At 48.5% G+C, this 13,734-nt stretch overlaps 1 protein-coding gene across 12 annotated transcripts in view; it reads left to right on the forward strand.

Moving 5' to 3' along the window:
* The window catches only part of SGMS1 (sphingomyelin synthase 1), an 80,033-nt gene that overhangs the window by 49,650 nt on the left and 16,649 nt on the right, over nucleotides 1-13,734 (forward strand). Inside the window, exon 1 of one of the 12 annotated variants that reach the window (XM_050305666.1) lies at nucleotides 836-994. The exons of 10 other annotated variants lie outside the window; for them this stretch is intronic. The gene's annotated coding sequence lies outside the window, so the exon portion shown is untranslated. Of the gene's footprint in view, nucleotides 1-835; nucleotides 1,030-13,734 lie in introns of those variants that run through there. One more of the 12 variants, XM_050305667.1, reaches the window with a different exon arrangement.

Consider the following 13,734-nt stretch of genomic DNA (forward strand, 5'->3'; position numbering starts at 1 on the left):
GCTGCTTGGTGCGGTTCTGCACAGCCTGTGCTCTGTGTGCCCAGCTTTCCAGCCACCTGGGAAAGCTCCAAATTGCTCTTGCTGCTCAGGAAAGTGCCCTTTTTGCTTGGTTAACTTTACAGCCTGGCTGCACATTAGCTTTTTAAAGCTGAGCTTTTTAAAGCTGTTCCACCACGTGAGGGTTTGCCGTGTGTCTGGGTTACACCTAATACCAAGCGCTTGGGGGAGGAGATACCCAGACCTGCAGGAGGAGGTGAATCCAGACCTTTCCCCCAGAGGTGTTGAGTTTGTGGAAGCAGATCTCTGCACTGGGGACACCCCAGCCAGTGCTCTCAAGTGCTGTTTCAGATGGTAAACGCTGGCCTGCAGAAGGCGGAGTGGTCCCTCCCTCTCTGGCCTGGGCAGCCAAGTCCACTCTCTGGCTCTTTGTTTAAGCCTCTCTCCTTTCAGATTTTAGGGACAAGACGTGCTGATTGGGATCTCAGCCAGTTTAGTTGAGCCAGGAGAGCGATGGGCCTTTAGGCAACCAGGTTAACCACACTGTGTGTTCAGTAAGAGCTGTTGTGGCCACAGAGGACAGGGAGAAGGGACAAACAGCCCCGTTCCCTCTCCGCTGCCTTGGGAGTGTCTCTGCTCCCCCTGGTGCACTTGCCTCTGGCCTGGGGATGACTTTTTGCCGGGAAAACTGGCCCGATGGAGCTCTCTGTCTCCAGCTGTCTGCATGGCAGAGAAGGTGGGGGGTGGGGGGGAGTGGCTCTGGTTAAAAATAGAAAGGCAGATTAGGAAATTCGAGGTAGGGTTTCAACACGCGGCCGAGCTGCTCTGACAACTCACTGCTGCCATCGAAAGGGGAAGGACTGGCTCCTGCCTCCGTGCCTGCGCAGCCGGCGGAAAACCAGGAAAAGAGCAGCTTTTCCGCCCGGGCACAGCAGAGGAGCGTGGGGGATACGAGGCAGGAAGGAGGGGAAGCCTCTGGGAAGCTCTGCTGGTGCAGGTGAGAGAGTCCAGGTGCGCTGGAGCTGAGTTCAGGTGAGCGGCGTGAAAGCCTCCTGTCGGAAAGGTCGGGTCTGAAATCACAGCCCTGCTCAGCTGAGCTAATTCTCAGTCTCCCCAAGAAGAGCCTTAAGGAGATTTACTTTGCTGCTTGGATTGTTCATGTTCATATTTTATGGGGAGAGTTCTACTTGGGGGGGAAAAAAACCCCCACAGAAATTACTGGGGGAGTAATTCCATTTACTGACTGCGAACGTCCTGCTCGGTAACGCTGCGCTCTGGAAAGAGACTTTATTTTGCAATAAGCGTGTGAAGTGTCAGGAGAAAGAGCCAACAGACAAGCCAAGGGGGTAGATATCTTGTGCTGTGGAAGCTGGGAGCTTTTTAAGTGTTGGGTTTAGGAAGCGGGCACTGTACAGTGTCTTGTCAGCAGCTCTTCAGAGTTTATCACTATTCCTTGTGGTTATCGCTGGTCCTTGTAACTTCTGCTGTATTTTCTGTTGCCTTCCCTAAAACAAGGACAAAATCCAGTTAGGAAAACCATTCTTTGCTGAAATGTTTCTTTCCTGCTGCCTTTTTTTTTTTTTTCCCTTTGGTTTTAGGGGTTTCAGTTCATTTTTATTTGCTTTCCCTTTGTTTTTAACTCTTTGTCAGCCTTGAGAGCAGTGGGAGTTGTCCTGCTGCTCCTGTTGTTGTAGCACTCCCATCATTAACCAGAAATCCATCCTGTTCAGTGTTCGGAAAGAAATATCCAGGGGGATTTCAGATATCCTGGATGTGTCATCAACATAACTAAAGAACATTTAGCTATGTAATGTTTAGTTCAGGAAACCTGTAACAGCACTTTTCCTGGGCAGATAACCTGAAGACAAACAGCCCTTACTCTTTTCAAGGGGCTGTGGGTATGAGCTATGGATAAAAGCCTATCCAGAGCTCAGTGGAATTTACTGTCAGGTCCGATTTTACCTTTACCTGGAATGAGTCTGTCTTTTAAAAGTGAATTTAAGAGCTGAAGTTGCTCTTTCAGCCTCGGGACAAGAATCCTGAAGACAAGCAGGTGGTTTTACTGAGTTCTAAGTTTCAAAATGCTTCAGCATGATTTCTCATGGATTACTGGGCTGCTTTTCATAACCAGGAGTAAAAATTCAGTGGTCCCAGTGATATATATATATATATATATAAACACTGTTTCATTGGTCCCAGTGATAAATACTGTTTTCTTGTGAATTTGAGATCACTTTAGCAGTCAAGCAGATTTTTCACCAGGAAGGATGGACATGGACTGTTACAGTTTATTACCTTTTTGAAACCAAGAAGCTGAACCCAGTTGACTCCAATTTATATTTGTGTTGGAAAAGCTGACGCTTTGGAATTGTTGATTTATTAAGCATCAGGGGTGAGGGGGATTTAGTAGGAAGGCGACCAGCCAGTGAGTTTTGGTGCAACTTTGATTTCAGTTTCTTAGACTTCCCAGCTCTTTGGGTTTCTTCCTTATTATTTCTAACTCCTTTGGTGTTTTGAAATTTTCCCTTTTCATCTCAGCCACCTGCTTTGCTTTGGGGACGCTGGTTTGTCTGTTCCGAACTGGTCACACCCCACCTAAATCCTGGCATTGTTCTGTAACGTGTTTGGGTGTTGTACGTGGGTTTAAAGCAACAAATAAGAACAACCCCAGGCAGCAGCACAGGCTGGACCTGCTGGAGAAGGACCTGGGGGTCCTGTTGGGCAACCAGCTGTGCCTGCCCAGCCACGTGTCCTGGGGACAGGGAGGGCAATGGGATTCTGGGGGGCACCGGGGGGGCATTGGAGCAGGGCAGGGAGGGGATCCTGCCCCTCTGCCCAGCCCTGGGCAGGCACATCTGCAGGGCTGGCCCAGCTCTGGCTCCTCAGCACAGCAGGGACAGGGAGCTCCTGGAAGGTGACTCCCCTCCAGAGATGCCCAAGGGCTGGAGCATCTCTGGGAGCAGCAAAGGCTGAGGGAGCTGAGGCTGTTCAGCCTCCAGAGCACCCCCTGAGAGGGGCCCTCAGCCATGGCTGGCAGGGGCTGCAGGGAGGGGGCAGAGGATGGCCCAGGCTCTGCTCGGGGGCCCAGCAATGGCACGAGAGCCACAGGCAGGAACTGATGCCCAGGGAGCTCCACCTGCACAGGAGGAAGAACTTCTTGGCTGGGCAGGGACCCAGGACAGACCAGAGAGGGTGTGGAGTCTCCTCACTGGAGATATTCCAGAGCTGTCTGGACACACTCCTGTGCCGTGTGTTCTGGGCTGGCCCTGCTGGAGCAGGGAGGTGGGAGCAGATCCCCACCGTGGTCTCTTCCAGCCAGACCCAGTCTAGAATTCTATGATGTGACCTGGGCAAGCCTTGAGGAACTTGGATTTGTGTCAGTACAGTTGCAGAGACGGAGTGGAGAGAGGCTTCAGGTGGTGAGGGAATTTCTAGTCCTGGCAAACCTGAAGCTGTGAGAGGTGAATTCCTATTGCAGAAGCCAAATGAGAAATGAAAGCAGCTTTCTGCTGCATTGCTTTGTGTTCGTGGTTCTGCTTGCAGTGTCAGGAAACAGAAGTGGTGCAACTGTTTCCTGGGAACAGAGGAGTGGAGAAGTGCCGGGAACAGGATTTTAGAGGAGCGAAGGAGCCCTCCTAAGGAGGTCACAGTGAACCCTCATGGCCCAGCGGAACAGTTTGCCCCTGGTTTGATTTCTGAGCCACTCAGTTTACATCAACAGCTCTCTGGCAAACCGTATGTATTTTAAATGATAAAAGTACAACAATCTGGCAGAGGGACTGTTTGCAAACACCTCTCCCTGTGTGCGGCGGCCTGGCCTTTGCAGGTTGTGAGGGAAAGGTGGGAAAAGAGCTGATCCCGTAATTCAGGGTTATTTAAGCTAAAAGCACTTGGGTACTGAATTAGATTTATCTGGGAGAAAAGTATCCCAGGCTCAGGCTTTTGTTAATGTTTAATGTTCTGTAACGCTCTGCCCAGGCATAATTGAGCCATCAACGCAGGAGCGATCCTGTCGGAGGGGTTTATTTTGAGTGATTGCAGAGCCCGCTGTGACTTTGATTTCACTGCAGCCTGAGCTAATTGATGAACAGGGCCATCATTTATTTGCAGTTCTCGGGATCCTTTCAGACTGATTCTCCTTCTTTTCAAAACTCTTGGTGGGGGGGAGGAGGATGAGGAAGCTGCTGGGGCTGCTGCCCATCCATCACGGAGTTATCTAAAATAACTAAATATGACTAACTATAATTAATATAACTAACCATAACTATCTAAAATAACCCTCAGGAGGTGCTTTGGCACTGCCCTGGTTTGAGCAGCTTCCCCTCAGTTTCTCCTAAACCTGGTGAACATTAATCTGGAGCGTGTGCCGCTCGGTTTGGCACGTGGCACAGGAACGAGACGCAGAGGAGGAGGGGAAAGGAGGGAAGAAAGAGTGAATGCTTCGAAGATGGAAAGAAAAATTAGGAGGAAAAGAGCCAGAGGGCAACAAATACCCCTGCTCAGTTAGAGATGAATACTCCTGAGTTTTCTTCCTGATTTCTTTTTCCTTCCTGATTTTGTTAGATTCCAGCCTAATACAGTTTGTCACCGTGCTCTGCTGATGAATCATGGGGCTGTATCCATAAATCCAGTTTTATGCAGAGCTTTGGGACAGGGAGGAAGTCCTGTCTATAAGTACCTTTTAAAAATAGGTAAACAGAAGTTGTCCAGAGAAGCTGTGGCTGCCCCATCCCTGGAAGTGCTCAAAGCCAGGTTGGACTGGGCTTGGAGCAACCTGGGCTAGTGGAAGGTGTCCCTGCCAGTGGCAGGAGGGTGGAATTAGTTGGTTCCCAGTTTTTCAAGGTGGAAGGTGGTTTTCAGCTAGATACAGTTGTCCTGACTGAACTTCGAGGTTGTTGTCTGAAAGCTGCTGTGCCTTTTGCATCAAATGGTGCAAATACAAGAGAAGCAAGATGCTGTGTGTTGTAAACAGGAGTGTTATTTGTCAGTCCACTGCCTGAAATAAAAACTGTGTAGAAAAAGGAGATGGCAGTGCTTAGGGGCAAGTCATCCTTAGGTAGCTATTAATCTTCCCAAGGGAAATTTGCCAAAGCAATAATTGTAACTGCTAACACTAGAAATTGTAAAGACATTGTGTTTGTGCCTGGGAAAGGGCTGGAAAAAAACTACAGCAACAAGTTTTAATAGTGCAGTTCATAACCTCTGTCATGGCTTCAGGCAGGTTCACAGAGAAGTCTTGACAGGAGCTGCATTTTGGCCATTCTGGCTTAATTTCCAGTGAGTGTCCATACAGGTGGTGGGGCCCTGGCACAGGTTGCCCAGAGAAGCTGTGGCTGCCCCATTCCTGGAAGTGTCCAAGACCAGGTTGGACAGGGCTTGGATCAACCTGGGCTAGTGGAAGGTGTCCCTGCCCATGGCAGGGGGTGGAATGAGATGAGCTTTGAGGTCCTTTCCAACCCCAAACCATTCTGGGATTCTGTGCCCAGCCATCCCATTGCAAGGGCCGTGCTGGGTGGAGAACACACCACCAGCAGCTGATGTTTGTCTCCAGGCTGGATTCTGCCTCTCTCCCAGTTGGCCTGACTAAATAATACATGAACCAAAGCGCTGTCTGCTGGTTTTAGGCAGTGTAGATCACAAAGGCAACTATAAACGAAACACTTCTTCGTATCAGACTTCCTTGCCTGTGAACTGACCCCAAATTCTGTGCCCTCTGTTAGGGGACACAAGTCCCTTGTCCTTGATGATTTGTGCAGCATCTACAATAACAGGGCCTGTTGCTTACTTATTCATATTTTATGTCTCTGCCTGCCCCTCATGTTTTATTTAATGTAGAGTGTAAGGAAATTGGTTACTTGGCAAAACCTGGCTTTTAGTGAGCTGAGGAGATGCAGGTTGCCTGATTTTTTTTTTTTTGGACTGGCGCTGTGTCCCTCCCTGGGGGCTGTCCCTCCCTTTCTGAGGAGCTTTCTCAATGTTGATCCTTTCATTGTGGCTCCTCCAGAAAGCAAGGAGAGCCTTCAGCCCTGCTGTTGGAAACCTGTGTCCTGCACCTTTGGGCAAGAAATCCTAAAACCAGATGGGAATGTGATATCCTTGTGCTGTCTGAGACTGTGGCTTTTCTGGGCTGAGATCAACGGTGTTCCCATTAAATCTGAGCTTACATGGTGCCATGTGTGGCGTGTCCTGCATTTCAGACCCATCCAGACCAGCACAAGTTTTGAAATTAATTCCAGTCCCTACATTGTTTCACTGGTGATGTGAAATAAGACCAAGAATTAGAGTCTTTTTGTCAGTGCTGTTGCACACTGTGTCTCACCTAAAAAATCCAATGCGCAGGCTGGAAGGTGGAAAGACCTTCCCCGGATCTTTGCTCGTGAAGACTGGCCATTATATATATATTATATATTATGTGGTGCCACGTAGGGTGAGCTGCATATTTCATCAGGATATCTGCCAGTACTTTTATCCCCTCACCCACATGAAATATTTGTGAATTTAGGTTATTTTCAGACCCAGTAAAAAAGGTTTTGGAATGCCTGAGGACAGATAATTTATTTCTTTTTAAAAGAGAATTTCATGTGTGTGTGTGTTCTGTGCAATCTCTGGTAGGCCCACCCTTACCCCTAAAACCCACATAAACAAAAAAAGACCTCAACAAACCCCATACTCAGACTTCTGTGACTGTTTAGTATCTTCTGGTGTGAACTTTATAGTATTTGGTCTTCTTGTTTCCAGAACAGTGCTTTTATTTTTCCCATCAGTAGTCATTTCAAACAGCTCTGTTCCTTGCAGGAGCAGCACTGGCATTTCTGGAGGGCTCATAACGAATTTTCATGATCTTTCTACGTGGAAGATTTAATTTTTTAGGGCCTCTTATTAAAATGTAGTATTTTCTGGGATTTAGAAGATCTTGGAGATGTTCTTAGGATTTACCTGTAAAATGCTTGTCAGAGCACTTGCTCCTGCAGAGCAAGTCTGACCACAGGATGAGTAGGGAAAGCAGCAGCTGTGGCAGGTTGGCCCTTATTTGTTTGTTACTCCTAAAATATTTTGGTTACTGATGTACTCAGGAGGCCTACATACATTTCCCTGGCCTTGAGGGAGTGCTGTGTGGTCGTGGAGCCTGCCATGAGTGGCTGGGTGGGGTTTTACCAGCTCAGAATCCCAGAATGGTTTGGGCTGGAAGGGACCTTAAAGCTCATCCAGTGCCACCCCCTGCCATGGGCAGGGACACCTCCCACCAGCCCAGGTTGCTCCAAGCCCCATCCAGCCTTGGACACTTCCAGGGATCCAGGGGCAGCCACAGCTTCTCTGGGCAACCTGAGAAGGGAAGGATTTCTTCCCAATATCCAATCTGAATGCCTGGATGACTTTCTGCAGTGCTGTAAGATCCAAACCCTCCTACTCGTGCACAGCAGAAACATCAGCAGAATTGTTATTCCCAGCAGGGCTAATTCATCCTACTGGCCATCCCCAGGGAATGTGTCTCCTGGGTCTTTACCTACAGGAAGGGCTTATTCCCAGCGAGCCTCCTGCATCTTGCTGCTGAAGGGTGATGGAAGGGAGCATCACTCTCTCCTGCGTGGCTCCTGCTTCCTTGTCTACTTTGCCTTTCCCCTTTTAGCTTCAGCCTCAGCAGCTTTTTCCACTTCTCTTACCATCTCCCATCCTTCCCCACCAGTCAGAGAAGCCACGACTTCCTTCTGGCCAGCACTGATCCATCTGGGAGAGGAGGTGGGTCAGCGTTGGGCTGTTTTCGAGCGGCACCTCATCAGTGTCCCTGCCTTGCTCCCCTTAATACCCTGCTAATCTGAGCTTCACCCGTCTGCTTGCACAAAGCTACGTGACTGCAGATTTAAATCTTTCCTCCTCTCTGTCCCTCTCTTCTGGTTCACACTTAACAACCAGAAATAATGAAAAATAAACTTGGGCCGGATGCCTCTCGAGCTGGTTGGTCACGCGACGCTCGTGCCACAGAAGGGAGGGAGGTTTATTTGTTTGGGTTCCTCTTTCTGTGCTGGAAGGAGAACTGTGCCACTGGGTTCCTGCAGTTCTCTCTGCTGTAACAGGCACCTCCTTATTGCAGTTAACTGTTCGTGTAACAGCAGCCATGAAGCCCCAGCCTTGTTTTTGCAGGCAGGAGCTCAGCCATCGTCCCAAAGCCACGGGCACCCCCTAGTCGATTAAATGGTTAATTCACCTGTCGACTTCCCACGCTGGAATGCTGACTTTTTAAAAATTGTTTCTCCAAGGGTGGACGTGGCTTTCCAATCTCTAGGCCATCTGAAATCCTGTAAGCAGTTGGCTGTGTTTGCAGTGAGCAGCGTGTGGCTGGTCCCCTGCAGGGAGCTGCGCTTGTTACCTGCTCGATAAAGGAACCGTGGCCGTGGACACTTCCGTGGGGTGGATCAAGGGAATGACATGAGGTGCTACAAGCTGTAAATTCCTCCTGCCCAATGTGCAGCGTAGTGAAAGGAAGCCCAGATCCTGAGGAGTGCATCAGCCACTTTGTGGGGTGTAACACTCAGTTTACCTTCTTTTAGTTAAAAGAAAATGTTTAGACTGGTAAGCGAAGTTTGCTGGAGGCTGTGCCCTCCTGCTGTGTCAGCTTGACATCCCTCCATCCCTTCTGCGGCAGGAGAAGAGGTATTGTATGACCAATCATCTCAGGAGGCATCTGATTTGAGTGTTTTCAGTTATTTCTGGTTGTGAAGGGTTTAACAGATTGCTGCCTGAGCTTTGCACTGTGTTTTGAGTTGCTTTGCGACAGTTTTCAGGGCTAAGGAGTGGGTGACAGTGTTCCCCAGGTGGGGGGTTTTGTAAGGGGAGATACTGTTCTTGTTTAAAGTTGACAGAGGGCAGGGTTAGATGGGATATTGGGAAGAAATCGTTCCCAGTGAGGGAGGTGAGGCCCTGGCACAGATTGCCCAGAGAAGCTGTGGCTGCCCCTGAATCCCTGGAAGTGTCCAAGGCCAGGTTGGACGGGTCTTGGAGCAACCTGGGCTGGTGAAAGGTGTCCCTGCCCGTGTCAGGAGGTTGGAATAAGATGAACTTTAAGATCCCTTCCAACCCAAACCATTTGTGTGATTTTGTGGTTCTGTTTTTAACTGTAGCTTTAATTCCACGGCCCGAGCACAGGCTGGTCGGACTTACCCGGTACCTGCAGCTGGGATTCTCTTGTTTGGCTGGAATTACAGGTTACTTTCTGAACTGATTTGATTGATGTGTTGAGATCCTACCAGTTCAGCATGTGAATCTGTGCCACAGCCAGCAGTCTTTCATGTTCAGTGTGCCAAATAATGGAGGCCCTGCCTGCAGAGGAAAGGATGGCTGAGAGCCAGTGTGCCGGAGATTTCCTCCTGGGATCATAACCAGGTGGCTGATGGACATCTCCATAAAGATGTTGGGACAACGTGACACAGGCACATCTCCTATGCCTCAAGTGTGTCACTAGAAAAAAAAATTCAGAGGTAATTGGATGTGTCTGCAGGAGGAACTTATTTCTGAGGCTTTGAAGTGGCTGTTGAAATATTCATAATTTCCAGAACAGTTAGGACAGCAAGATCAGAGTTTCTTATCTTTCCTTATTTCTCCTTGTTTGTGAACGTAATTGATCATAACTTTGAGCTGAGAGGAATGTCAAAAAACCTATTTTGCAGACTTTGAACACGCTGTAAATGGCTTCAGGTGATTCTGCTTGTGGCTTGTTTGGCCCATACCAGGTAATACACGCGGTCAGCGTGGAACCGAGCACGTCTTCAGTGTTGTTTTGTGATCTTGAGAGTATCTGTCAATTAAAGATGTTAGGAACGCCTGATGTTTCGGGGAGAATGCTCGTGTATATCTGTTCCTTGGTGGTGCAGTGCCCAGTTGTTGTCAGCAGCGAGATTGAAGCAGGATTTGCTGGTGTCACGGGCTCATCGGTGGCAGGGACGTCACATCTGACGCAGATGGGGAGCAGCTGAGTAGGAATAGTCGGTGGCCTTGTAATCTGGGGTCTGATACAGAGATAAAGCTACTTGTCAGCACAGGGGGAAGGAACATCTTGGGTTTCTGGAGTCCAAATTCTGACGTTTGGAGCTTGTGGCAGCATCGGCAGTGGCGAAACACCAGGGTATGACCACAAAATTACCTCTAAAAGGCAGAAAAATTAGGACCCCTCAGAGTAGGGCACAGAGTTGTTTGGCATTCTCGTTCTGGCCTTCTTGCTGTCGAGGAAGGAGCTCCTGGATGGCTGGGCTGGGGAGGAAGGAGGGTTGGTGTCTCCAGCCGCGGTGGATTTTGCTGGAGCGTGTTCTTGCCATGGAGCCCGAGGCCAAGGGTGGCAGATCTCCAGTGCAAACACAGGGATTTGGCATCCGTGGGATGGGAGAGCAAGGAACGTGGCTGGAGTTTGGCAAACTGAGAGGGCTTTTCCTGCTTGGAGCATTAACCACGGAAGGGAGGATGCCAGGGCAGCCCATGTGAATTGTCAGGAGATCTGGCTCCAGTCAGACGAATCCCCATCGTGTGGGTTGTACGCCCGTAACTTGCTGGCAATCCAAGTTGTTTGGGTTTTTTTTTTTTTTTTGCTCCTTTTTCTGTTCTTTTCTGGGGTTTCTAATTTTTCCAGACCGACTCTGCAATAAGGGTCTTCCCCTCCCTCATGCAGATCTGTTCCAGAGACATACTTGATTTACAGTACAGCTCTGAGCAGGTTATTGCTGGAGAGAGGAGGACTGTTCAGTGCCCAGAAATTTGGACTATTTGCACCAGAAATCATCTTGACTGTTTGTGATGTTGTATAACATTGTGTTATATGAAACTAAATTAATTAAGACAAACCCAGGGATTATTTCATTTTCCAAGAGGAAGAGCATTGAAAATGAATAATGTTGATGGTCTTTTGGGTGGGTTTGTGAGAAGTAACAGCTGAGATGCAGAGAACAGCATCACACATGAGGATCTATAGATATTTATATTACAACTCTTGAGGCTGGGAGTCTTTTGGATCTGGACTTCAAAAGTAGGATATTAGTAATAAAATATTTATATTGCTAATGAAATATGGAAATATTATTCTAGGCTGGGATTCATACCGTGTAAACTTGGTTTTCTTCTGCTTTACTTGTAACTCTGGGAAAGACAGTTCGGACGAAGCAACTGTTGTGGTCTGGCTACTGTCTAATACATATCCAGTAACAAACCTAAATATTAAAAAAATATGACAAATACTTGATTTAAGCCTTCAGTGAGGCTCTGTTTTCCCTGTGGTTTCTACCAGCTTTCCTTTTCCTAATATGCATGACTGGTTTGGAAAATTATGCTGGAGTCTGCATTTTAGAGCCATGTTACCGTCGGTCACGAGACTCTCCTCAGTTTCCTTGAGCATAACTTCCCTTCCTGTTTCCACTACTTTCTTTTTATTTTAAATTTGTGCTGCACCTTACATTCCCAGAGGTTCACCACAATTCTGACTTTCTAACAATAAATTACTTCCAGGTAGTCACTGTAGGTAAAAAAAACCCAACCTCACAACCCCCCCCCCAAACATCTGCACTGAGTTAAAATGTGGAACGTGTGGCAAACATAGAATCTCTCCTTATTTTCCTATTTCCATCCTGTAGGGGGGAAAACCCCCCCTGCTTTTTCTGGGCCCCCCCCCCTTTTTTTTTTTTTAGCTTAATTTATTTTCCTTTGGAGATCTTGTTCTGTCTGTGTATAAATGTGAGGAGGTTTGGATGGTCTCAAGAGGAAGGCAAAGCATCGCTCCGTGCCGTTCAGTGACGGCGTCAGCTCGGAGGTTGCGTGAGGACACGGGGCTCTGTTTCCAGCTCTTCCCTGTCTCTGGCTGACCCAGATCCTGAGGCATCACAGGGATGTGTGTTCAGCTGTGTTGGAGACGGCGGCCAGAGCTTGCTGCTGCCTGAGCACAGGGCCCAGGAACGCTCAGGGTTGTTCCAGTCCAGAACCAAGACGTGCAAGGTTTGAGTGCGGCACGAGTTGTGGTGCCCTGGGGGGTTTTTGTCTGTGACCAGGGGGCTGGAGAAGGGGTGTTGATCCTGCTGTAGAAAGCTGCTGGAGAGTTAAAAATCCTGGTGCCTAAGCAGATTACTCATGAAATCAGACTGGTTTGGGTTGGAAAGGACCTTGGAGATCATCTTGTTCCACCCCCTGCCATGGGCAGGGACACCTTCCACTAGCCCAGGTTGCTCCAAGTCCTGTCCAGCCTGACTTTAGACACTTCCAGGGATCCAGAGGCAGCCACAGCTTCTCTGGGCAACCTGTGCCACGGCCTCCTCACCCTCACAGAGAAGACTTTTCCTAAAATCCTGTTTTAATTCACGTTTAAGGATTCGTGATGGTCTGTGAATATTTTCATGCACCCCTTTGCATTTGGAGGGTGATTTGGAAGGTGGGTTTCCTGTTGGCAGCTGTTGAAAAATCAGCTGATATCGGTCCCCCTTGTGCTGCAGGTGATAAATTACTTCAGGATTGAGCCATTAGGATTGGGGGATGGAGTACAGAACGAGATGAGTGCTTGGGTTACCCCTGCTGAGGCCAGAAAGGCCGTGGCTGTGCCTGGTGCCTGTCACTCCCTCCCACGTTTGAGGAGACTTCCCAGTGTGAAATAAATTGTTTGGAACTTAAACTGAAGGCAGGCCCTGCCCTCCCCATCCCCACATCCCTGGAAGCAGGATTTCCGTACTGTGAAAACAAAAGCCCTGCTTAGCAACTGCTCCTGGCTGGAGAGCGCTGGTGGGGTGAAGCCTCCTGTGAGTGTTTGCTGGTTTCCATCACTACTTCCAACCACAAGCAGAAAGGGAGAGGAAGAAGGTTGAGCAGAGCTGTGCAGGGCTTCGAATCAGAGAATCACAGAATGGTTTGGGTCAGAAGAAGCTTTGAGAGCGTTCCATTCCAGCCCCTTCCATAGGCAGGGACACCTTCCACTAGACCAGGTTGCCCCAAGCTCCAGTGGGGTCTCATGAGAGGCAGAGTAAAAGGGCAGAACCACCTCCCTCAACTTCCTGAAGAAGCAAAAAGGGATGAGGCTTCATCAGGTTTGGAGGGAAAAAGGGTCTGGATCACCGAGCACATCCCTGTAGACATTTTGGTGGTGGTTCCCATCTGGGGATGAGCTGTTTGGTTATGCAGATGTGCTACAAGTACTTGAGTTTTTAAATCCTCGCTGCTGAACTCTGGGCTCGGGTTGTGAGCTGTTCAACTGAGATCTCGCCCTGTGAGTGGATTTTCATTCTGATTTTTCTTGTTTTGTTAAATTAGGATAGGAAATACACGCTGAGGGTTTTTTTTTTTCCTTCTTGGTATAAAGTAATTTAGAAAAAAATGGGCTACTCAGGGATTTATGTAGTACACAGGCAGGGTTTTTTTTTTCTCTCTGAAGCTGTTGCTTTGCATATTGATCCCAGCCTCTTTTTGTAGTAGCAACTCCCCTTGCTGTGACTTGGTGTCTGCAGGACAATGTTTTCCATCTGGGGCCAACCTTGGAAACCTGTCCTGAAGCTCTGTGTGGCTCCTGAGCCCACCTGTGCTTTGATTTTATACTCACAGCTATTTTATATTTGCATATGTTTGTGTTTACAGTACAAAATCGGTCCCTTGCTTGGTCGTGGTGCAACCTCTGCAAGGGGTTGATCCTGGTTTGGTGGCAAAGCTGCCCTGGAGAGAGGGAAACATTTCTTGAGAGCTTGTTAGTGCTGTCCAGCACATGATTTGTGGCAGGCATCGCCCTCT

The sequence above is a fragment of the Myiozetetes cayanensis genome, unplaced genomic scaffold (assembly GCF_022539395.1).
Source record: "Myiozetetes cayanensis isolate MyiCay16 unplaced genomic scaffold, myiCay2020 scf10, whole genome shotgun sequence".
Classification (NCBI taxonomy): domain Eukaryota; kingdom Metazoa; phylum Chordata; class Aves; order Passeriformes; family Tyrannidae; genus Myiozetetes; species Myiozetetes cayanensis.